Source organism: Ictidomys tridecemlineatus, chromosome 7, assembly GCF_052094955.1.
Source record: "Ictidomys tridecemlineatus isolate mIctTri1 chromosome 7, mIctTri1.hap1, whole genome shotgun sequence".
In the NCBI taxonomy this organism is placed as follows: Eukaryota; Metazoa; Chordata; class Mammalia; order Rodentia; family Sciuridae; genus Ictidomys; species Ictidomys tridecemlineatus.
In genome coordinates, this window is record NC_135483.1 from 12,547,733 (window position 1) to 12,574,387 (window position 26,655).

Sequence of the window (26,655 nt, forward strand, 5' to 3'; positions counted from 1 at the left end):
GAGCAGAGCTCAGCAAAGTTATATAATTTGGCCAAAATTATATAACTCAGAAATGGGACAGAACCAAGAAGCCAGCCCAGGTCCGTGTGACCCAAATAAATGCCCATAGCCATTGTTGGCTCTCCCTGGTCCTTCCTGACCAACCTCTCTACTTACAAATAGGAAACAAACTCGTTTCGCTAAATGGCCTTAATAAAGAGCAGAATCCTACCAATCAGCAATAACGGACAATGATACCAAATAAAATCTCAGGAACTCCAGTTTGACTTTGCAGTTCACTATTTTATTCTCTCAGCTGTAGTCTTCCTCCAGGAACAAGGGCAGGTCCCAGGCCGCGAAGACCCTGCTCACGCTGCAGCTCACACCAGCCTTTCATCTGGGGCAGCAGACTAACTCCTGGCTTTCCCCAGGCTCATGCCACCATCCTGCCACTTCAAGCAGCCCTTAATCAAATATTGATGACAGTTTCCTTCTTCTTCAAAACGGCATATTTGAATGCCATTATCAAGGGATAAAATAACAAGGTTGTTTCTTTTTTGTCTTTTTTCTTCCAAGTCGTTGGAAGACATCTGAGCCACACATAGACAGGTTTGAGGTCACCTGAAGGACAGAATTGGGGACGATGTTGAGAACAGGAATTCACTGTAGTAAATGGATGCTTCCTCCTCAAGAGCCCACGTAGGTGACATCTTTGCAGAAGCACCACTCTCTTGCTCATCGTCAGCAGAGGGAGGAATATGCTTTCTCACTAGACTCAAGGCCTTGGGGTGATTGACAACCTCTCCACCTTCTATCATGCAAACACTGCCCAGGGCTGCTTGCCAATCCACCTCTCCCACACAAAATGATGCCTTCATTATCAATTCCATGTCCCCCATCTGTGAACCCTGTTCAGGTCCCAGGTCAGAATTCGCCTTATTCATGAAGCCTCCTGACCACCCAAGCACTTCTGCCTTAGCACCCTGCCTCCTTCTGGGTCATGACCTAGCACATCTGTCTTCCCAGCGGACAGGCAGCAGTATGGACAGGCTTTATCTAGACCTACTTTGTCACCCTATTCATCAGTGGAAAACTAAACAGCATACACTCTAGGGTGTCAGGCAGCTTTGTGTCACTGTGACCAAAATACCTGACAAGAACATCTTAGAGAAGGGCAGGTTTATTTTGGCTCACAGTTTCAGAGGTTCAGTCTGTGGTCAGCAGGTTCCAAGACAGAAACATCATGGTGGAGGAAATCTGCTCAGCTCACTATAGCCAGGAAGGGGGAGGGAGAAAGAAAGAGAGCGAGCCAGAGAGATGGAGACAGATAGAAGGGAAGACATAATCCACAGGTGTACGTCCCCAGTGTCCCATCTCCTCCAGCCATGCCCCAGTAAATCCAATCAAATTATTAATCCATCAATGGATTAATGCACTGGTAAGGTAGATCCAATCACTGCCTAAAATCCGTGCCTCTGAACCTTGCTGCACTGGGGATCATGTTTTCAACACATGGTCTTTTGGGGGCCCACTCCAGATCCAAAGCATAACAAGGAGATAGTCAATGACCCTGGAAGCAAAATATTACAGATCACCATATCACCTAGGAAGGAAAGCGTATTGGAGATGGAGTCGTGGACGAAGGGACGTGGCAACCAACTCAGACAAGTGATCCAAAAGTGCTCTCAGAGGAGGCCGAATTTAAGCTGAGGCCTAAAGGGAGAGATCGATCCAGTCCCACAATAGACTAGGCCAAGAGAAGCAAGCACGAAATTCCTGCTATGAAAAGAGCTTGATGTCGACAAGAAAATGGGCAGAGGCCAGTATGGTGGGAACGGTAAGAAACAGCTGGAAACAGCTGAGCAGAGTACAGAAGAGACATGGGCCAGGCAAGACAGGAGGGAGCCCGCAGGTCACAGGTAGTCCAGAGTTTGGGTTATTCTAAAAGCAATAAGAAGTTTGTTATGGTTTAGATATTGTCTTTCCCCTCCAAAATTTAAAATTTAGTTCCCAGTGAAATGGTGGTGAGAGGTGGTGGGATCTGCAGGAGGAATTTGAATCATGAGGATTCTGCCCGAATGAGGAGACTCGTGCCGCTCTTGCAGGACTGAGTTAATTCAGGAAAGCCAGTGACCCTCACTCTTGTGGGACTGGATTAGTTACCTCCAGAGTGAGTCGTTATAAAGCAAATGGGTCCCTAGTGTTCTGTCTCTTCTGCATGCATCCACTGGACCTTTGGCAGTTCTGCCATGTTGCACTGCAGTCCTCACCAGAGGCCAGGAAGGTGTTGGTGCCATTCTCTTGGACTTCCCAGCTTCCAGAACTGTGAGCTAAATGTGCTTCTTTTCTTTATGAGTTACTCAGTCTCAGGTTTTCTGTTGTAGCAACGGAAAACAAAGACATAGTTATCGAAAGGCTCTTGGTGGGGAAGTAACTTTATTTGATTTATGTTTTGAAAGGTTGTTCTGATATTTATGTGTGGGGGGGCATCTAGATTTAAGGGTAAAGAGGGACAAGAATAGAAATTGAGCATTGGGGGACTCTTGTCCCATTGCCAACCACAAATGACTGATACAGCAGAGGTGCTCCACAAAAACACTTGGAAGGAAATGAATGGATGAGTAAGTGCATAAGTGAAAGAATGAGTGAGTTAAATCACCCTGGGCTTTAGCAAAAAGTGTGACCCACCATTTCTTTCTGTCTGGTTCTATTTTATCTCCCATCCACCCTTAGCACCAGCAACACTTGATTTATTCAGAAAAAAAAAAAAAGGGTAAAAAGTGCATCCTGAAACTTTTTCACCCATCTCAGGCCCAGATTTCCCATGTCACAAAAATCACCATCTTGTCCTGGCAACATTTTATCATGTTTAACATCGTTTTTTGCCACTGTTCTTCATTCCTGTGAACAGAACACAGCCTCCTGTTTCTGGCAGGAGAAAAAAAAAAAAGGCAAGTTCTGCTTCAATCAGACAGAGAAAGAAACGGGAAGGGAAGGGGGGACTTTGATGAGGACTTTCATCCCCTTTCAGGAAGCTGGCTGAGGGCCATGCTTGCAGGCTTGACATTAGACCTGAAAACCTCAGCTCCCCCAGGGAAGCCAGGAGGGGCGGGCTCTTGGCACACGGAATTCCCAAACAGCACAAATATCCGCTTTTCCTCAGCAATCTCCTGCTTTATTAGCTAAGCTGCTCCGAAGCCCAGACGGGCGCATTTCATGCCGAGTTTAGGGTGAAAGTGATTTGGCAGGTTACATTCCCAGGGTGCTCCGGAAAAGAGACAAGAGGCTGTTGAACGCAAGCCATGCTGGATGCTTTCCTAAAGCAGCAGGAATCAGCTGCTTTGACAGTGGGGTCTGCTAACAGATGGAAAATTCTTCAAGGGGAACAGAGGCTGAGGGAACCGAGGAGGTGCGGAGCACTCCGTGTGGATATGATTCCAACAGAGCGTTTCCCCAATATCCTCTACCTTCTGTAAGGACCATTCAAAAGGACACAGAGGTAATCCTCCGATAGACAAACTTTAAAAAAATGTAAAAACAATAAAACTAAATGGATTTTCAAGCTAGAAAGGAACTTCATAATCAACAGTTTCTCCTTTCTCCAGGGAAAATTGACACAGCAGGTTGAGAAGTAACTTCCCAAATTCACTGAGCTGCGTTGGAACAGATGCCCCAGGTAACCAGACTCCACTCTGTCTAGCCCCTTCCTGATGCCATACCTTCTTGCTCAGGGGCAGAATAAAGAGATGATTCATGACCATTTGGATCATTAGTAAGTCAAAAAGACTTATGATCCTACAAACCTCTAATGGAATCTCTGAATGACACTCACTAGATCTATGACCCTTGATACTGTCTCCTCCAAGGAAATAATTGAACATAGTAATAATCCCTACCTCACAGATTTAAATGAGATAATGCCTGCAATGTCTGCACACATAAATTATGTTCCTGTGTGTTCACCAGATATTTTACTTCCTTGTGGATATTGAGGGCAACTGTTTTCAAGCTCTTCTGCACCTGGGTTGGGCCATATGACTAATCTGGTCAATGGAATGTAGGCAGAAGAATGTGCCTCTTTGGTATGAATCTGGAATGTCCCCTAAGACTTGGGTGTTAAAGGTTTGGTCCTCAGTGTGACAATGTTCAGAACTGGAGCTTGTGGGAAGTGATTGGATCCTCAGAGCTCTGACCTCCTTGGTGGATTAACCCATCGGTAGCTGAATGGAGTCCTGGGAGATGGTGGAAACTGCAGGCAGCAGGGCAAAGTTGCACAAAGCAGGTCACTGGAGACGTGCCCTGGAAGGGTGTTTCTTGTCCCCAACCTTCCCCTCTCTGCTTCGCAGCTGCCATGAGCCGAGCAGCTTTCCCCCACTGTGCCTCAAGCCCAGAGCAATGAAGCCAACTGAACACACATTGAAAATCTGAAACTATAAACCAAAATATTTTCTTCTTCCTTTAAATTGTTAGTGTTGAAGTATTGTCACAACAACAAAAAGCTGACTACACAGTGCCCAATGCCAGTAGTTGCTTGTGAAACACTGTATTTCCACTCCTTCTGGACAATGGTGCCACTTTGTAGATGCCAGTGTCACAGGAGGTTATGTCCTTGAATTGCTATTTGGAAAGAGTTGACCAATCAATACTATCCACACTGGATTCTGTAAGAGAAAAACCTTCCTGTGTTAAAATATAATTTAGAGGATTGTTTGTTATAGCAGCAGCTCATCTTTACTCTGATTAATATAGAAAGCATCCATGGAATAGTAACAATCATAAGTGACACATTTTTAGTTATTCAGAATCTATACCAGCTATGGATTCTTATAATCAAAACTCATTTCTAGTACTGAGCACTGACAGCCAACATCAACCCTGATAAAAGGCATCCTCTAATCCTGAAGTGTCTGGCAAGAATTTAACTGTGTTCCATATACTCTGGCTGCAGATATGTATCTATTGTCTTTTTAAAAAAATTTTTTTTTAATTCTTTAGGGAAAAACAACAGCAAGTGAGGGTAATTCTCATTTTATAAATGCTCTTATTTCTTAAGTACTTACTGAGCTCGAGACATTGTTCTAGTATTATCTCTCAGGTTGCCACCAGCTATTCCCGTGATAGCCCCATAAGACTGTGAGGTCACTGTTATTCCACGCATGGACTCCCACTCCCCATCTTTCTCTTCTTCCATCCTCGGTATGACGCCTACTCTACCTTGGCTCAAGCCCTCTGCCATCTACCTCACTGGCTCCCATGCTTTCTTCCCTCACTGGCTCCTGTGTGGCTTTTCCTTCCTATCACTGTTTATCCTGGCACTCCAGAGCCTCATGCTTGGTAGAAAAGGTGCCCCTTACCTGATGCCATTGGGTTCCCCTTGCCTCCAGGATGGAGCACACTCCGAGGCAGACCTTCCGAGCCCAGGGAAGCAGCAGGCCTTGAAAGCTTTCGTAACAGCCGTCCATCCAGTATTCTCACCTGTCTCATGTGCTTGGGGTCCGTGGGTTGAGCCCCTCTCCACCCTCCACCACAGTCGCCCTCACTCTGTTCCAGCATCCTGATCTCTCCATTCACAGAAGAAAGGGCTGGGAGGCAGTCTTCATTTCCACCTGGATTTTCTTACTCCAGCTCTGATTCTGAGCCTTTCTACGTCAACCTGCCTCTTTCTTACAGGGAACAGCCAGTTCCCTACTTTTTCCTCCTCAACTCAAATTCAGCAAGAAAGTCAGATTCTAGATTAAATAAGCTTGCAAAGCTGTGTCTTTGTGTTTGCTCTCCGTGCAGACCACTGGTGCAGGACAAGCACCTGAGGAGGCCCTGAGCACGTGGCCATGGAGGAAAACCATCAAACTCCTTGCTTCCTTGCAGCCGCAGGGAGCCAGGATCAGGGAAGGAGACCATGGTGCCTCCAGCCTGGAAGTTATAACTGAGATTGGTTTGATGGCACAGAGGACACACCCTTTTGAAAATTTCTCCAAATGAGGGGCCTTTTCAAGTTGCTCATTGAGCAGTCAGTTAGCAGGGCTGGGAATGTCTGGAGTCATGAATTCCTGGTCCCAATGTGATTGTGACAGGGTTTTAGGCACAGCTTATTACCACATTTAGGTAAGGATGTAAATACAATGATTCCCCATAATATGCAGGTACTTGGTCTTTTGGAGCAGGCCTGGTGACTGATGGGCTTGGTGTAAAATGCAAATTCACATTTTGTGGAAAGTGTGAAGTTCATTCATCTAAATCATTTCTGTTACAGTCTATGACGGCTTCGGAAAATTGCCTGGGTAGGATTTTTATTTGATCTTTCAACATTATTGGAGGTCCTATAAACAGGATTATATGAAGTCTTTCACTGTCAATTAGTGTAATTTTAAATCAACCTTCTGTCAACGATGTGCAGATTTCACAGGGCAAGGAGGAAGAGAGAAGATCTGGTTTCTCCCTTCAGTGGATTTGTCTGGCTTTTAGTTACTGCTTACATAGAAAGCAAGGGAGAGGAGGGGAGGTGGAAAGGAGGAGAGAGAGGGAGGGAGGGAGGAATAGGAAAGGAAAGGCAAGAAAAGGGAGAGAGAAAAGAATGGAGTCGGGGGAGGAAAGAAGGAGAGAAAGAGCAAGTTAGCTTCTCACAAGGTGCCTGAAAAAATTCATCTAGTCCTTGAGTTTATCTTAAGAAACAAAAACGTAGAGTTATTAAAAGGTTAAGAACAATTCATTTTATGTGAAATTGGATGGCTAAATGGTCTTCTCATGGTATAATCTAAAATGTGACTCTTTCTGAGCCTAATGTGTAGCAGACATTTTTCACTAATAGATTCAGTGACGGGCACTAATTGTTTTATGGAAATAAAAAACATCAAATTTCATGTATTGGGGGAATACTGGCCCTATTTTTAAGTTTAATTTGACCTTCAAGGATTTATGAGCGTATCTGGGACAATGCTTTCCATAAGTCTCTATAAATATGAGGAAGAACTCTCTTCATTTGAAAATCTTCATAACCGCGGGATTAAATTTTCATCCCTTTTACAACTCCACAGGAAACCTCCCAGCAATGGACAAGGAAAGTCTTAGTGTCAAGCAAATTATCTCACTCATGGCTACAACATCCTTGTAAAGGCTGTGCTATGTTTCAAGCTAATTGAAGTTGGAAAGAGTCAATAGATGAAATAAAATAATCCAATGAAGAAGCACTTTTCTGATCTGGTTGTCTCTGATCTACCAGACCAGCTTATTTCAAAAGGGATGCTTGAACTCCAGAGTAGACTCCGCCAGAATAGATTCTCCTCTGTCTACAGTCTGACCCACTGGGATAGAGTCCCAGTTCTGCTTCCTTTTGTGTGATCTCTAAGTCTCCATCCACACAGCAGGGAAATCCCATTTTCTATCCCGCATTGTGGTGAGCACTAAATCCTAATGAACGGACCATGATTAACACCATAACTAACATCCTATCATCAGTGTCAACGTCGCCTTCGTCCACCACAAAGGTTTCAGGATTAATTCTAGGTCCGATCTTGCCTCCTTTAAATCCATTCTTAAACAATGCAGCCAGAATGAACCTTCCAGGATGTGAACTTGGTATATCACGTCTATGGTTAAAAGCATTCAGTGTTGCTCCATTGTCAAAAGAACAGCGTCCACGATCCCTGAGGAGGAGGCGGCCAGGCCTCTCTCCATCAGGCCCTGCACCTCTCCATCCTCTCCCCTCACTCCCCCTGTTTCCTGTCCCTGATCTGAACTTCCAGCCACACAGGGCTATTTGATAATCCTAAGCATTTCCTTCCATTCACTCACCCTCCTGTCTATACTTCTCCATGCCGAAACATTCTTTCCATTCTTGTCTCCAAAAGGTTAGATTAAAAAAAAAAAAAAAAAGTTCCTTTCTTGAAGCAAGAAACTCCAGACTCAACGATGCACAGGAGAAGGGAAATTAATGTGCTCCAGTGCTGTTGGAAGAGGAGCAGGTGCCAATTTCCTTAGCAAGGAGAGGATCCATTATGAACTCAGCAGTCCTGCTGCTTTGCCGTCCCCGTTGTGGCCTATTTGCTCACACTGTGAACGCAGTCATGATCTAAGCACTCCCAAAGTCAGCCTGGCCGGCGTACAGCACATCTTAAAAAGCATCTGCAGCACAGACTGAACCCGCACTTTAAAAATCCTGGGAAGTGATAAACATATGATTTTGCTTAAGTACTTACGTGGCGGCTGCAATTAAAGTTGAGGATAGTGTCTCCTAGTGCCTTGCTAAACCGCACTTGTTCACACAGGCAGAAAGAGAGTGACTTCTCCATAGCTTTCCTAAGTGGAGAAAAGAATAGGACAGGCAGCAAAATATATATCATCTCTGTTTGTGATTGTGGGAGTTGGGGGCTACTACCGCTGGTCTTCTAGAATCCATCAACACCTGTGCTCTCCATGGCCCAGCTACCCTGTGTCTTTTTGTTTGTTTTGTTTTGTTTTGGGCTTTTTTTTTTTTTATTAATCTATTGTAGTTACATAGAATATTGGGGCTCATTTTAACATAATTATATAGCAAGGAATATAATTTGCTCAATTCAGTACCCAGTCCTTCCCTTTTCCCTCCTCTCCTCCTACCTGCTATTCTCATTCCTCTATTCTGGTCTTTCTTCTATGTATTGAAACAGTTTTTAAACAAGTGCATTATCAATACACATGAAGGTGAATTTACTGTGACATAGTTACCTACATACCTAGGACACTTTGGTTCTTTTCATTCTACTGTTCCTCCCTTTCCTGTCTTTCCTCCTTCATTCCCTTTCCTCTACTCCATTGTTCCCCCTTCTGTTTTATGGGGCCCCACTCTTTTCCCCTTATTTTGGTCTATATTCCCCAGATACCCTTTCTTATCATTCCCTGAGAGAGGGATTTATACAAAAGAAAATGGTGGATGAGAAGTCAAGGGCACTTTGTTTCACTGAGTTCGATTCTTTGATTATTTGGCTGGAGTTTGAAGGACATAGGTCACCAAGGCCTGGGGAGTGTTATCTACTTTTGAAGCCCTGACACAAAACCGTGCTTCTCTGCTTGGCCCCATGAAGAAAGAGACTTAAGTGATGAACACATTGCAGTTGTGTTGGAGCAGTGCAGAATGACAATTCTAAGCAGGAAGTGTGAATCTGGAGGTATAGCGATACCAGAGCTCAAACTGTACTACAAAGCAATAGTAACAAAAACAGCATGGTACTGGTACCAAAACAGGCAGGTGGACCAATGGTACAGAATAGAGGACACAGAGACTAATCCACAAAGTTACAACTATCTTATATTTGATAAAGGGGCTAAAAACATGCAATGGAGGAAGGATAGCATCTTCAACAAATGGTGCTGGGAAAATTGGAAATCCATATGCAACAAAATGAAATTGAATCCCTTTCTCTCGCCAGCCACAAAAGTTAACTCAAAATGGATCAAGGAGCTAGATATAAAAACAGAGACACTGCGTCTGATAGAAGGAAAAGTTGGCTACGATCTACATATTGTGGGGTCGGGCTCCAAATTCCTTAATAGAACGCCCGTAGCCCAAGAGTTAATGACAAGAATAAACAAATGGGACCTACTTAAACTAAAAAGTTTTTTCTCAGCAAGAGAAACAGTAAAAGAGGTAAATAGAGAGCCTACATCCTGGGAACAAATTTTTACCCCTCACACCTCAGATAGAGCCCTAATATCCAGAATGTACAAAGAACTCAAAAAATTAAACAATAAGATAACAAATAATCCAATCAACAAATGGGCCAAGGACCTGAACAGACACTTCTCAGAGGACAACATACAATCAATCCACAAGCACATGAGAAAATGCTCACCATCTCTAGCAATCAGAGAAATGCAAATCAAAACCACCCTAAGATACCATTTCACTCCTGTAAGATTGGCAGCCATTATGAAGTCAAACAACAATAAGTGTTGGCGAGGATGTGGGGAAAAGGGCACACTTGTTCACTGCTGGTGGGACTGCATAATGGTGAGGCCAATTTGGAAAGCAGTATGGAGATTCCTGGGAAAGCTGGGAATGGATCCACCATTTGACCCAGCTATTGCCCTCCTTGGACTATTCCCTGAGGACCTTAAAAGAGCACACTATACTGATACGGCCACATCAATGATTATAGCAGCACAATTCACAATAGCTAGACTGTGGAACCAACCTAGATGCCCTTCAATAGATGAGTGGATAAAAAAATTGTGGCAGCTATACACAATGGAGTATTATGCAGCACTAAGAAACGACAAAATCATAGAATTTGCAGGGAAATGGATGGCATTAGAGCAGATTATGCTAAGTGAAGCTAGCCAAGCCCTAAAAAACAAATGTCAAATGTCTTCTTTGATATAAAGAGAGCCACTAAGAATAGAACAGGAAGGAAGAGCATGAGGAAAAGACTAACAGTAAACTAAGACAAATGGGGGGAGAGAAAGGAAGAGAGAAGGGAAAACATATGGAAATGGTAGGAGACCTTCAGTGATACACAAAATTATAAGAGGTTATGAGGGGCAAGGGGGTGGGGGGAAAAAAGGGGAGAGAATTGAACAACAGCAGAGGAGGTAGAGAGGGAAGATGGGAGGGGAGGGGAGGGGAGGGGGGATAGTAGGGGATAGGAAAGGTAGCAGAATACAACAGTCACTAATATGCCATTATGTAAAAATGTGAGTATGTAACAGAAGTGAGTCTGTATTATGTATTTGGGGAGTTCAAAACCCAATTGAGTCGAATGTATGAAAGATGATATGTCTTGAGCTCTGTAATGTTTTGAACAATCAATAAAAAAAAAAAGAAATTTGAGGTTGCAGAAAATATAATAAGAACCTTAAAGGATAAAAATAATAAAAGCAAAAATAAAAAATAAGTGAAAGAAACAAAGAACAGAAAGAGAAAAATAAAAGAGAAGATGAGGGAGATAGGAAGGGCAACTTAGAGACATTCATAGCATTAGAATGTAAGACTCTTTTTTTATTATTATTAGTTGTTCAAAACATTACAAAGCTCTTGACATATCATATTTCATACATTTGATTCAAGCAGATTATGAACTCCCATTTTTACCCCGTATACATATTGCAGATTCACATCGGTTCCACATCCACTTTTTTACATATTGCCATACTAGTGTCTGTTGTATTCTGCTGCCCTTCCTATCCTCTACTATTCCCCTCCCCTCCCCTCCCCTCTCCTCCCATCTTCTCTCTCTACCCCATCTACTGTAATTCATTTCTCTCTCTTGATGTTTGCATAATTGTCTATAGATAAAGAAATTTCAGTAGGAGTCATAAGATTTGAAGGGAGATTCTTCACTGTATCATAATTTATGATTCTTTAAAAATTTTTTGAATAAAAAGAATCAATGCATATATAGCAAAGAAAAAGGAACATGATGCATAGGGACCCAAAAGAAGGGAGGGAAAACACTAGGCTGGATTCAAACATTTATATATTTAAATGTGCAGCAGGTACTTATTGAATGCCTGTTATATGCCAGGCTCTGTTCTAGGTGCTCAGTATTCAGTAGTAAAGAAAAGAGCCCCAAGTATCTGCCTTTACAAACTTTCATCTTAGAGAGCATAGATAGACAACAAACGAGATATATTCTAAAGCAAACGATCATGGTGAGAAAAAGAGGACCCGGGGAGGAAGACAGAGCCCATCTAGGAACTGGCACCCTGGGCTGGCTAGTCAGGGAAGGAGTGCGTGCATGGTGATACACAGAGGAGACCTGGAAGATGTGCCGGGAGAAGGACGTTGGAATAGCCAAGGCAGACTGGATGGTAAGCACCAAAGGTTCTAGGGCAGAAAGACTGTCCTCGAGAACGTAAAGGCTATGGAAAGGATGTGTGTTTCCTTTACTCAAGGTTCAAGGGAGAAAGACTTCACCCACATTGTGTCAATGAATGGGAAGGGTACTTTCCAGAAGAAATTTCCCTTCTCTGATTTGTTATCTAACTTTAAATCTCTATGAAAGAAGAGTGAAGGATCGGAGAGTCGCGGTGTGGTGTGGATGCCCACGATCAGGAAGAGAGGGTGTAGCGTGGATTGACCTGGAGGACAGATGTGCAAGGCCACCCTCTCCAACGGAACCTCAAAAGAAAAGGAAGTCTTGAATCCCAAATGTCTGCCTGCCCAGGGTTGGCCCTGGGAGGGAGGTGAAACCGCCGGAGACTTGGGGTGTTTTGAAGATCATGCTTGGGCTCTCAAGTATGGGAGCCAGAGGAGGATGCATGCAGGACAGGCCATCAGAGGTGCTTTCTGTGTGTCTGCTATGTGTCAGCTCTGTGACAGCCAGGACGTGGCAGCAGACCTCATGAGAGTGACAATGAATTAGATTGGAATGTTTAGAAACCCAAAGAAAAGACTGCAACTGCATCTAATAAAAAAGAAAACATTGTGCTTTCTGTCTCTATCTATCACCCAAACAGTCAAAAGTGGAGAAAACTACTTTTCCTCTCTGACCAACATGGATGCTATTTACATAACACTGTGATTCCAATGATCTTGTATTATGCATAAGGAAACACTTTTTTTAAAAAATTGAATCATATATGTAATACACAAAATGGACCCCCAAAAATGAGGCAGTGAGAGAATGCCTAAGATTCAAAAGTCTGCCATTGCATTTATTTTGCATACCATGAAATTACGGGAGAAAACGTGACCTTTGCAAGGTTATATAGCTAGTTAGTTGTGAGGCTGAGTATACAACATAGGGCTCCCTTTTCTCAATTCATTGTGAGATCTTACAAAGCTGATCACAGAAGCAGACAGAAGACTAATCATGTGACATGGGGATGTGGACATATTTATGCTCACAGCCCCTTGTACCATCTCCAGAATAAATGGTTGCACATCGAGAAAACACAGAGCCATGAACCACAGCTCGAGTGCACTCACTCCACGGTGTTATGGTGATAATTTATAATGCGATTGCAATTACAGTAGAATTATAGCCTGCCCGGCACCTAATAGAGCTGTGTGCATACTCTTGAGAAAGAAGGATGTGCTGGCATCTTGGGCTGCAGAAATGAGATTAAATGGCTCCCATCCCTGATCCTGCCATTGATTTTTGTAGCACTCCCATTAACATGATCCCTCACATTCCATCCTTCTATCATTCCTCAGAGGTGAAGACATAGTTTTAGAGTGTAAATAATTAGACCCTCAAAATCCAAGGTGACAAATCTTCCACGCCTCCAATTGCCATGAATCAGGACACATAAATCAAAGCCTCTTTGGAGGGTGTGTTCGTGAGCAGGAAGACATGTTTACAGAATGAACCTGCGGTGCCTTTTCCTTTCTTCCTCTTTCCTCCTTTTGGCTTGTGCACAAACTTGACTTTGGATGTGAATCATTCAGGATAGAGTGATTATATAAATCGAGACATTTTTGTAAAGGAGGAAGGTTGCTCTTATACCAGGGCAACCAAACCAAACAGGAACTGTCCCTGGCATACAAGAGCATACATTCTTTCATAATGCTCCACAGTAGGAGTGGTGATCTGTGCTTTGGTTTCCATAAAATGCTTTTCTACAGGCTATTCAATATTGCTGATGAGATAATGCAATGAAAAACAATAAGCAATACTAATGTTGGCTACCTTTTATCAAGTGCCTACTTTGTGTTCCTAAATGTCTGGAATAATGATTGAGAACATTGGATTGCATATCACATTTTGACAGATTGATCAATCACTCTGTGCCCATGTCTTTAATAAATATGCACTGGTTCAAAGTAAGCATGCAAAGAGATGGGCTATTATTACTGTATGCAAAGTCCTTTCTATACCTTATAGCATCAGTTCCTTACAGGAGATGATGCAGACATCATTAACCCTATTTTTGAGATGATGAAACTAGGGCTCAGCAAAGATAAACTCCTTGTCTGAGGTCATAATAGGTTTTTTCCAAGCTCAAGCTTTGTTGAACTTTGGCTTATATAACTATTAATGCACACATTTTCCCATTTGACATTTTTTAATTATCTTGTTTGTTTGTTCACTGTTTACTTACACCAATTTATCTTACTCCAGAAAGATTTACATGGTTTATAAAAATACAGCCTTTCTATGTTTTAAGTATTAATGTGTTAATTATACACATTAATGGGACTCAGGATCATGTTTCCATACCTGTGTACACTGTGTATCTTCTTATTCTACCCTCATCTTGTTTCTCTCCAGTACCCTTCCCATTAATATATGGGTTGGGGGGGGGAGTATTACTGGGGATTGAACCCAGGGGTGCTATACCACTGAGCCACATCCCCAACTCTTTTTTTTTTTTTTAATTTTGAGACGGGGTCTCCCTAAATTGCTTAGGGCCTTGATAAACTGCTGAGTCTCGCCATGAACTTGTGATCCTCCTGTCTCAGCCTCTCAAGCCACTGGGATTACAAGCATGCACCACCACACTCATCTTGATACATGCATTTTTACATGTGTGCTGAGAAATCAGGAATAAAAAAAAAACAAGACCAGGGAAAAATAAGATGAAGCCGAGAGTGAATATGGTATTCAAAGTGTGAACAAGCGTTTATTGAGCAGATTCACTCTAGCTGGTGCTAGACAGAAATTGGAAATTCCAGGTAAAAAGATAAACTCCCTTCTCTTCTTAAATTTGAATTCAAATGGAAGAAATAAATATACAAATAATTTCAATGCTGTGAGGAAAATTGGAAATAATGTATAAGACTCAGTGATAACAGCATGTGAGGAGGAGCCATGCCATCCTGTATGAATCGTGCCCACCATGATCTGATGTTTTCCTGGCTTGCTAGTTGCCTCTCTTTCCCTTCTAGAATGTTAGCTTCAAGATATCTTCCATGACAGTCATATCCTCTCTTTCTGGATCACTGCCTGACACATTAGAGAGGCTCCATAATGAGAAAATGAATGGATCTCAGAGAGGTTTTTAAGTATCCCATTCTGCACAGCTTGCAAATTGCAGAACCATCCCAGTTCTGTCTGTCTTCCTTAGACCTTGGAGGTGGCTCCCACAGGTAGTTACCTCCGCAAACATTGAAAGTAGAGATTTGGAAATTAGACTCAAAATCAGTGCCTTGAGAAGGAGATCAGCGAACAAAACTCAAGCCCCAAACCAAAGGATTGACTAGTGCCAAGTTGAAGGCACTGACCAAGGCAAGGGTGGTGACTCTAGGGAACAAGCAAGACAGCAGTGATTGATTTCATCAACTCGACAGAGCTGGTTGGAGAAAGTCCCTGCAGAGATAGAACCGAACAAGAACTGAAAAAATACCTGGAGAAAAAGAGAGAGAGAGGCTTGGGACATGAAGAAAGGTGGAGAGTCAGAATGCACAAATACTTATTGATCTTCTAAAAAAAAAGGATTTCAGTAACAGAGAAAAATTGCTGTGCTTTAATCAATGCATGATTAAAATGCATTGAGTCAGTCTGATGGCCTTAGCCTTTTGAAAATTTACTTGCTTTCAAGTTCTTTTTTCCCTTTTTCTTATACAGATATATCACCATGAGTCTGGGGAATCAGCTTGAGTCAGAGAAGCACTCTTGGCGAGGCTGGGGAAGGTCCACGTTGTAACCTGTTTCTCTCCACGGTAACAGGGAGGGAGGAGGCTGTCACTTCCTTCCTCACCGCTTTGGATTCTGCTTGTGGGGAGTGAGGAATTTAGAATCAGTTACTCCCAAGGTTCTTTCCAGCTCTGGCTCGTATATTTCCAGGGCCTTTGACAGAGTCAGGAGACCTGATTCTGACCTCAGCTCTGTTTGGTCCCAACTTATTTTTGGCTTAATTCCCTGGTCTCTGTCCTCGTTTTCCAGATCGAGTTGGGTTAAAATTCTGAACATTGGCATAAAGAATTGGGGTGTGAGGACCCTTTTTATAATTTCTCCTTTAAAGGCAGTGCTGTTACCTGCTCTCCTTCTTCTCCAGTTCCTGTGCAGATCAAGTGAGGCCATGCACATGTAAATACTGGGCTAACTACCAACTGCAGTAATATAAAAGAATCGAATGTTCTTTCTGCAGTTACTATTTTTACACAGACCTGTTAGGCTGTTTTCCAGAGAGGTTAAAAAGTCTTTCCCTAGAGGACAGGTTAAGACAGAAGTAGAGGCAGAAAAAGTCAATGAGTTCTTTTTTTTTAACCACTAATAATGAACTCACAGTTGGTTAAGAATAAATTAAGATAAAATAAAATCTAATGAAATGAAATAATATAATTTAATAAAGTAATAGGAGACATGGTGTCTTAGGCAGTTGGGGGATAGCACATGGATCCAGGAAAGAGGAGGCAGCACAGTCAATGAGGATGCATACTCTAAAGGGCAGAGGGAACTGGAAGCTTCAGCTTTTCCATCTGGAATATGAGAGGAAACACTGGAAGGGCTGGGTTGGCTGCATCCCTGGAAATCACTCCATGGAGGGTGTTGGGCAGTGTCAGAACCAATACACTTAGTAAGAGGCAAACCATGTGGCTCTAGCTGATGCCTGCCCTGCATGATTTATTCAGATCATAGGCCAATTTTCTTAAAAGATGCCAGAAATCTGTAGTATGATGCATAATGAAGAAAAAATTACAAACCTCAATTTTTAAATGCTGGAACTGAATTTTTTTTAATCAAGCCTAGCCTGAATTATTTGACAGATTTCCACCTTGAAACTGGACAATTCTTCTTTCTACTGTTAACTTTGCAAGAAGACACACACAGGTATGTGAGTTCTGCCTAGAAATAAATCTGCAGGTCCTGAGGCCACTCTGAGTAGAAATAATGACAACAGTAGTATGAACATCTTGTACATATGTAGCAACCACTTACGTGCCCATTCTTTTCTTATTGCACCCCTGATTGCTAAGCCAAATATGGGGGAAGCTGAAATCTAAAGGAGGTTAAAAGACATGGCCAAAGACCTCATGGAAGGTTTATGACAATCCTTGGGCTGAAGGCTGACATCTAAGGTATATTGCATGATGGTTTTCCTGCCAGGGTGACCACCATATAATGAGGATCATTTTCCTACTAATATATATCTCCATATCGTCTGAGGAAGGGGGATGTTGGGATGCAAGATGATGCATGAAGGTCACTGCTCAGTATCAGAGGTAAGTGGGCAGCAAAACTCCCCTCCTGCTGTTGCCCACATGAGATTCCCAGGTCTGGTGAGTAACAAGTCATCGAGATATTGGGTGAGCCAATACCAAGTTCCAAGGCTCCTAAAGGCTTGGTCAGTGCATCCAGGCTGCAGCAGAGCATCCAGCTCCAGCTGTAAAGAACAACCAACTTTTAAGTAAAAGAGCTCAAAGGACTCAGTATTCCAAGATTTTCCAGAGAAAACGCCTAGAAATCCTGTTCTGTGGGTTCTTTATTGGAAAACACCTTTTGGGATTGACAAGACAGGGGCTTCCCATAAGGAATGAAGCAGAAAACCTAAAGGAGCAAATCTATGGGTCCAAGACCTGCAAGGATCATGGTTAGGGGGTTCTCGTGATCTGGCTTGCCCTGGATGCTCTCAGTACCTGAATTTGCCTTTCATTCCCAAGAACGGTATGGTTTAGATGATAAATTACATGGTCAAACCAACTCAAGGAGTCTTCTGGCCAATGGGAAAATGTGTAAGAGAAAAGAGAGTCCTGGAGAGTTGGACGCTCAGCTGACTTGGTCACAGCCTGACACAATTGAGGGCCCATAAGCAGGACAAATGAGGGAGAAATGGCAGAAATAAGGACTTTAGGGATAAAGCTGTTGGAGGCATTGTTTGATGAAACTCTCAATCAAGACAATTTCTGTAGAAGTTCTAAGCCAGGCCCAAACAACACAACAGCATTAGCGGTGACTCCCTGTGTCACTAGCACCCACTAAGTTTCAAGCACTTTGCCAAGAGGCTAGATTGTAACCAGATGCCATCCTTGCCTATCTGAAAAAGCAAAGTGTCCAAGTCAGCAGTAGAAAGCTCTGAGGCTCAAAGAGGTTCAAGGACTAAATAGAGACACAGAGCGATGAGGAAGCCAGGTGGAGGCCACCTGGATGTGCAGGGACTCGGCAATAGCTGTTATGTGTCCCTTTTAAGAAGACATTTTTCTAAGATTAAGATAAGGTTCCAAAAACCTATGGAACTAGGAGTTAGAAGGCAAGAAAGGATTGTCCTTTAACTTCCAGGGCAATAAAACTTTCCATTCAACAACATGCATGGAGTCCCCACTGTGACCCCAGAAGTTGCAAAATTCTCCAGGGAACATAAACAAAGTACAAAACATGGTTTCTCCTCCACCCACAGAACATGTGACCTATGTTGGAGGGGAAGAATCAATACCAGAGTCATCTTGCCCTAGGAAGAAGCCCAGAGTCTTGAGCTGGGTGATGAGACTGATGCCGACTGTCCCTGGTACCTGTCACACGGCAAGGCAAATCACTGGTTGAGAACCTCTGCTTCCCCCTCTGTAAGCAGGAGCTGGAAAAAAGGCCAAACTCATGAGCCTGAAAACCAGGTCTGAAAATAATGTAAAAGTATCCTGTACCCTGAGAAGGAATATTCTAGAATAAGCTATCCTTCCAGCAGGAAGCAGAGGAAATTAATCAAGAGATGTAAGTGCAGCAGGTGTCCGTGGAATGACTCCCAAGAGAGCGGATGATCTTTCGGTGGACTCTCCGTTTCTCGGTGCCCAGGTCTACCATCTACTTCCATTAGTGTCTCTTTCTCCTTCCCTCTTTTAATTGAGAAACTGCATTTCCTTGTTCCCTGCAGCTGTTTCATAGGTCATTGCCATAGGAATGGCAGCCATGGCTGCTAGTCTCTTTCTTTCCCATTCAACCATGTAATAATTTTTTTTCATACCTGGCAAGCTCCCTCTAGAAGTGGGCCCAGCAAATTGCAAACCTCAGGGTGCTGGGTGGAAGTCACTTGTTTGGATTTAGATTCCCAATAATGTTTTTAATACCTAGTATTAACCAAGCCTATAAAAATGTCAAAAGTCATGGCCATCCTTTCTTTGAGTAGTGCCATGTCATAAATTATGGAATTTATGGATTGCCTGAAATCCTACGCAAAGTGTTGGAGACAGAAAATGTTAGTTGTTTGGATGTGTGAAGACAGCACTCCTGTGCATATGTGTGTTTTCCTGAGACGAACTATTTCGCTGTTGATGGGCTCACATGCATACAGACTCCTGTCACCTTAGAAACGGTCACTCAGCTGATGCCAAGTGCACGTCTCATGGTTTTTGTCTTCATAAAGGAATAAAAGAAAGACATTTATTGGCCATTACTATTTAAATTCACCAGCAGTTTCACTGAGATAATAAGCCCTAGGTCTACTTGCCAGGTTTTCTGCCGAAGTTCTCACTGTCATACGTTTTATTCTCACGCAGAAGGCATCTCTGTGTTGAGGACAGAAAGACTGGAAGGAAAGGGAGAAGCTGTGATGGAAGGAGGAAGGGGGTCTTTTCATAAGGGGGAGAGGGGATGCTACATTTCATGACCTCTAGGTCATCCACCCCCCACCCCGAAAGGCTCACCCTTGTCAATGACACTTGCAAATGTTATTGAGCACTGGTTTCCTGCCGTAGACCACACTAAAACCTGAGCAAGCATGATTTCATTTCACGCTTCACGCAGCACAAAGAATGGGAGTGATTCATTCGAGATCTTGCATCTAGTGACTGAAAAGCCTGGTTGGTAAACAGGTGTTGATCCTGCTGGATGTTATGGTTCTCCCTACTAGAGACTCCACCTGTCCACCAATAGCAACCACATCCTAAGAGGAAAGAAGGGATTTTTCCATGAACCTCAGAATCCATTTTGATATTGATTCAGTTCTTGATCAAAAATGATGATGGATACTGGTTTGTGGATACTCTCAGACACCAACAATCTAAATCCCCTAACACGTCCCAGGAGGACCTGCCTAATAGGACCTTTGACACATTTCAAATCATAGCCTCTGCCTGTCGTAAATTTTAAAATGGCCACAAACCCTTTTCAACACTTCCCACCAAGAGATGAAATCATTTTCCTGATTTTTGAGTCTGGGCTGAGCTTGTGACGAGCTGGCCCATAGAACATGGTAGAGGTGATGCTGGGGACCTTCTGAAGCAAGGCATGTGTTCAAGAGGCCTTGCAGCTTCTACTCTCCTTCTGCCAAATGCTGCCTCCATGTGAGCAAGCCCAAGCTAACTTACTGGGATGTGGCCCAGCCAGGAACAAGGCAGCGGTTGCAAGAGTGAGGCCTTCTTAGACCGTCCAGCCCTGATCCAGTCTCCAGATTGACTGCAGCTTCGAGAATGATATGAGTGATATTTTAAGCCACTAAGCTTTGGGGACTTTATGAAGCAGTAAAATATAACAGGACTAGCCCTTCACCCTCTGACTTTAATCTCCAACCTCTGTGGTCTTCTTGTAGTTCAAGAACTTGCCATTGACTTTCCCACCTCAGGGACTCTGCAGATGTTGTTTCCTGTGCATAAAATACTTGCCTCTCTACCTGTCAAATGGTTTGCTCTGTCTTATCGTTCAGGACATCGCTTAAAATATGCCCCCAGTGGCATTCCTTTCCTGAGCATCTATATAACAGAGATTTCTTATCCTGCATATCAGCCCTTGCTTATTTTTTGCCATTGCCAATATCACAAACTGTGATTATTTTGTGCTTTTCTTTCCCAATCCCCTCCCCCACACTCAAACAACAGGAGAATATCTAGAGACAATGTCCTTTTCTCCAGTGCATCCCAAGAGAGTCTCTCCATCTTCCCGTGGATCTTTTTGGTATTTCTGTGCATGCCTCCACCCTGAGCACCCTCACTCCCAGTAGCCAGCAATTCCCTCTCCTCTCTGAGCGTGGCTTTCAGGCTTTAGAAGCCGAGCTTGTTGTCTGCAGCAAAATGCACAAATGCATGATCTTAGTCAGTGAGCCATTATTAGGTATAAACTGGGACTCTGGCTGACTTGTTCCGGATCAGGAAGACGCCGAGGTGTGACCTACACTGCGTGGAGTACTCCTCTATGGGAGCTCCTTTCTCCTTTGCTGGCTTCTTTGTGCATTGAACGAACTCTTGACTGGGTCCTTCCCTCCCCTCTCCTACTTCTCTAATTCTCAGTAGGGATTTCCAGCAGCGCTTTGTAACAAACCACTTTCCCACTAACTCTTACGCCAGAATCTGCTTCTAGTGAGGCCACAAGGGGTCTTTGTGGAATAAAGTCATGGAAGCCGCTCTGGATTTCCACACATTGGCTTTTCACATTGATACCCTTCAACCGACGCCATGAATGAATTCAGGTAGATGTCCTCCACAGCATCACCATCTGTCACAGCGGTGTTTGTGCAGTGACGTTAAGGTCTTATTGCAGGGTGCCCTAATGTTTTATAAAGCTGAGTGGGAAATGGAACAATAGTGCTTATAGCGGCAGCAAGACATCTGGGCCAAAGATGAATCTGCTTGGTGGGCTGAGAGCTGAGAATGATGACTGGCGACCTGTTAGATAGATTGAAGTGGGTCTTGTGAAGAACAAGTACCAAATGAAACAATGTGTAGGGAATTCTACAAACAGATCCCCCAGGAATGGAGTGAAAGATAGAGCTCTTCAAAGGATATGGAAAGGTCTTTAAAAGTACAGAAATTGTGAATATCGGCATCCCAATCTCTTCCAGATACACAAAATCACAGAAGTTTCTGGAACCAAAAAGCAGTTCTCAGGGACGAGCTTCCTTTGGGCACTCTCTTTGAGAGAAGAAATCATTTCATGGTCAAATTTCACCTGGGAAGTATTTCAGGAAAACTTACAAAATTCAACCCAAATCACCCTTGCTGTCTGTGTCACACTGCAGTCCCTACACAGCCCCTTGCAAAATCACCACCAGCCAGATGTCCTCCTGCATTTTAAAATAAATTTGTTCTCTTTACTAAGTGCTGTTTTAAATAAGTAGAAAAAAATAGGTTTTCAAGACAAGAACTTACACAAGATCATGAATTCTATTTGCATTTCATATCCAAACCAATTGCTGATATTTTAAATAATCATTATTGCAGAATTTTAAATTTTATGAATGTTTATGGATTCATTCCTTAGGAAACAGCCTTTCCATATCACATTCAGAGTTTGGGGTATTTTTTTCAGTTTTTGTTTTATTTTTTTTTAGTCTGTATTATGCACTGATGGAATGAGTTAGAGATCAGAGCTCTGTCACTAATTATGTAACCTCTGTCAGCAGATCTTCCCGGGTCTCTGTTTACTCAGTGACAAGGCTTCCTGCACCGGACTGGGGTGAGGATTAAGTTGGGAGCTTAGGCAAACTGTATGAGGCACAATGGGCACTCTGCCGACCTTGGTTCCCTTCCGTGCCCCATGTCACACACAGTTGGTTTGCAGATTCTGCTAACAAGTCAGCTATTTTGGCCTGAAGACAAACCCAAACTCAGCCCTCACAGAAGACCCTGTACAATCAGACCTCCCATGTCTCTCCCCCTTAACACGCCCTGCTTCCAAAGGAGCACGTGGAACAGCCCCTGGAAAGTGCCAGCTCTTCTCACCTGCAGAATGTTCTCCTTAGGACTCAGCTCAGAGAAGTACTCTTAGACTCTTCCAGTACCCACATCCACCAGATTGGGCAAAATGTCTGTTCTGTACATTCTTCCAGGAGCCTGAGTCTCCTTCGAACATGATACTGTCACATGGCTAATCAGTGTCAACCTCCTCTGTTAGATTTTAACCTCCTCAAATAAGGATGTCAGAGTTGGCTCTTCATATCTGCAGGTTCTGCATTAGCAGAGTCAACCACTCAAACAAGGACTGAAAATATGGAGGGAAAATACATCTGTGCAGAACGTGTAGACATTTTCCTTGCCATCGTTCCCTAAACAATACTGTGTATTTACATAGCATTTACATTGTATTGGGTATTATAGGTAACCCAGAGATGAATCTAAAATACATGAAAGAATGTGAGCATGTGCAAAAACAGCACAAACCACTGTGCTGTTTATATTGGGACACGAGCATCTGAGAATTTTGGAATGCATGAGTCCTGGAATCAATCCCTCCACGGATACCCAGTAATGACTATATGTCACCTTCTGCATAGGTACACTATTTTCTCCTCTAAGCTCTTTCCATATGGAACTTATTATTACAATAGCACTATGAGATTTGTATCATCGTTAGTTCCTAATAAATAGGAGAGATAAGTGGGAGAAAAATAATAGGGAAATGATTTTCCCACGACCAAATATATCTATCAGCAACATCTGACTCTGTGACCTCCAAACCTGAACGCTCTCTTTCTAATTCTGGATCTAGAACGTGAGGGCTGCAGGTAGTCAGTCAATCAAGTAAGAAGGAGGAAGTTATTCAGTCCTGGGGAAGGAAATGAGATTTGGGAAGGGATATAGAGATTAAGACTCAAACCCACTCTGTCTTGGCTTCTTCAAAACATGGCACAGAACCATCTCATAAAACCTAGAGTTTGGAAGAAGCTGCAACCTCTAGTATCATGAGTTGATTCTAGAGTAATGGTGCATGGGTTACCTTAGGAAGCAGGCACCTGAATTGCAGTGTCTTACTCGACGATCTGCCTCTTGCAAGACCTCAATTGACTCATCTACAAAATAACAGCAAATAATGAAGTCGACCCTGATGCTTTTGCAAGATTTGATGTTCTATGATCCCAGAAGAGAACTGCAGGGACTTGTGTTTGCTGTCCCTTTGCCTCTCAAAGGTCATCTGCTCATCATTTCTGTCTCAACAAAAATGTCAAAACAGAGTAGGGGTTAATAGCATAGACTTTCAATTCTGGCTCTGTAAGTTCTAGGCAGTGTGATCTTGGACAGGTTACATAACTTCTACAAATATTGGTTTTGCATACCTGACTCTACTACTGGGGAGAGAACTGACTATTACTGTTCAATCCCTAGTGCCTGCAGAGTCTCACACCTGTACTCATGACCATTGGGAGGAAGTAGGAAATTGTTTCAAGAAGACATTATTATTTAACATGATATTATTAAAAAATCATAAATAGAGAATAAAGTGAGATAGCAGTAGAAATAGATCAAGGTAGTGCAACTGAATCTCGGAGGTCGTGTTTCAGCACTGTTGCTGACCTTCAGGTCAATGATTGAGTAAGCCAGCTGCCCTAAGAGATGACTGCCCATCCTCTCCATTTTGTGTTCAAGTTTGATTTGGATTAACACATAGGATAAATGTAATGTAGATACAAACTGATTGAAAAATATTGGCTGGATACAGAGGTCAAGTCCAGAAACACAGAAAAAAAAAAAAAGGTACAAATTCAAAAGTTTAGTTTCAGTTCAGAAAAGACAAATATAGGAAGATTTTGGAATTAAGATTTAATTTCTCTTTCATTTTCTTGCTAGATAGTTGACATTATAAAGAACCCAATCCAATTCATATACTCAAAGATCTTTATAGAAGGATTTATATGGGATGAGCTGATCTTCACCAGATCAGTAGATTTAGGTCTCTCTTCAGCTACTTGAAAAAGCAAAAAAAAAAAAAAAAAAAAAAAAGGAAGAAAGAGAGAAAGTAAAAGGAGGAAAAAAGAGATGGAAAAGGGAGAAAAAAGGAAAGAAAAGCCCAGAATTAAAGCTTGTAGTCTTAACAATAACCAACCAAGGTACTGAATCTTATGCTGCTAAAGATGAAGTCAGAAGAAAAGTTCATTAACTACAATAAACTTTACACATCCGTAATACAGAAAACCATATAAATATAAAATAAAATTCACATATTGAGGTATGGTGTAAGTAATGATAAACTGAGGTTTGCAGAGTATTTTCTAGATAAAGGCTACAAAGAATCACCAAGGTGTTCGACTATTCAATTCTACCTGTTTTAAACTGTGTTTGTGTGTTTCTGTGACAAACTTGATGCGTAAGTGTAAACTCAAATTTGGTGAGCCAAATACAGACTCATCATCTTCTAATCTTCAGAGATAGAATGTGTCATCCTGAGGTCAATGTCACCATTTGAATCCCAGAAAACTGGAGGGCAGAGGTCTTCGCCAGGGGTCTCCATGCCTCTTTCTGCCGTGCAGTTGTTTCTGGGAAGGCTGTGAATTTTCTCATTCCCCACATTCAGCTGAATGTGCCAGTGGTCACTCTCAGCCATGGACCACCGTAGCATGCCATCTCAGCCACCTTAACCATCTTAGGTTAAGAAGCAATTGTGCTCCCTCCTACCTTCTGTCCCCCATTTCCTGGCTGGATACAGAGACTCCTGGGGTCTTTGAGGATGGCGATGCCACAGGGTGGAAATTTCCGGAGTCACGGATTCATGAGGTGGATCAACTCCACTCTGAATCGAGAATATCCACACGGAATCGTGAACTAAGCTTTCTGCTAAACCTCTGAAAGCGTGGTGGGGTGCCCACTCCTGTGGGTAGCACTACTGAAGCAGCATGGGACATGAGTCAGATCCAAGACTGGAGGCCTGTTCCCGATGGCCCAGCAGGTATTCGTGCTATGTAGCCACGGGGACAACATCTGGGCACCCTGGTGCTCCTGGATGTCGTCTGGATCCCACAGCTGGCTGTGTCTTTCCCCTCCTCATCCCAAGAACCTAGCAGGATGCCAGCCCCCAGCAGGTGCTCCATCAACATTTATTGAATGAAAGATCTGCAAATTAGGAATCAGAATCTTTTAAATACTGCGAACCAAGGTACTGAACATGCGATTTTGTGAATTCTTAGTGCTCTGATATCTGTAAGATCTCTGGTTCCATAAACACTCTATATTCCTCTGCTTGGGTATGTTTTCATTTTATTCTTGGCTCTGAACTTATAAAATTCCATTCTCGTGATATTTCCCTGATATCTATCTATATGAATGTAGGACACACTTTCTGGCCCAAGCTTGAAGTAGGAAAGACATACTTCTCTTTAGTTTGCAAGTCCGAGCAGCTAATATTTATTAAGGAGTTGATAAGAAAAGGGTGAGCAAATTGTGTGATGAGGACCAGGCACTCTGCTAAGCAAGTTACGTGCATCGGCTCATTGTCGGAACAACCTGAATATCCTCGTTTCACAGGTGAGAAAATACATCAAGAGGGATTAGGTAACTTGTCCCATGGCTCATACGCAGACAATGGTAAAACCCGGTAAGAGTGGAGCGCTCTCTGACTTAGGAGACTGGCTTTATTATTCTCCAGGCTCTGACACCCAGATGCAAGCAACAGAGACAGGCTCTGGCAAACCTAAGGAAAAGAAGTTACTGGAAAGATGGAAGATAAGTGGAGGAAAATAAACAAACAGAACGAGGAAAGAGCAGGATCAAAGCAGTTCCTGGAATCTGGGACAAACAGCCTCTTCAAAAGGGCTGTGAGAAGGGGATGCTTCAACTCCATCTGTCCCCAGTGTGTATGTCACCCTGGAGGAGAGAAATACCTCACTAAGAGTCTCTGACTTCCCTCTCCCAAGTGGCCTGCCCATCCCTTGGCTGGGCCACCATGAGTGATTCCATAAAGACCATAATCAGAGGAGCGAGGTTGTCCCCAAAGTAAAATAAGGCTGTTATCAGAAGTAAAGGAAACAGACACAGGAAAGGCCAAACGAAAGGCATGTCTCACGGCAGCAGGGTGCAAGGGAAGGCACAGCCTGCCAGTCTCCCGAAAGCCACGAGGCCAGAAGATGTATTTCTACCCACCCCTCATCCTCAGCCAAGCCCTGGCTCAAATCCCTTGCTTGTTTAAGAAGATA

The 26,655-nt window shown here is 43.0% G+C and overlaps 2 long non-coding RNA genes across 2 annotated transcripts in view; one reads left to right on the forward strand and one right to left on the reverse strand.

Annotated features, from left to right (window-relative positions):
* Nucleotides 1–261: 261 nt before the first annotated feature.
* The window catches only part of LOC106144726 (uncharacterized), a 498,034-nt gene continuing 471,640 nt past the window's right edge, over nucleotides 262–26,655 (reverse strand). The window contains exons 9-11 of the long non-coding RNA XR_013423792.1: nucleotides 8,172–8,271; nucleotides 2,143–6,444; nucleotides 262–600 (exon numbers count right to left, since the gene is read on the reverse strand). This is a non-coding gene — a long non-coding RNA (uncharacterized LOC106144726). The remainder of the gene's footprint in view (nucleotides 601–2,142; nucleotides 6,445–8,171; nucleotides 8,272–26,655) is intronic.
* LOC144365405 (uncharacterized) lies at nucleotides 3,346–7,152 on the forward strand. Its single transcript, XR_013423807.1, has 3 exons — nucleotides 3,346–3,478; nucleotides 3,585–3,655; nucleotides 7,011–7,152. It is a non-coding gene; the product is annotated as an uncharacterized LOC144365405 (long non-coding RNA).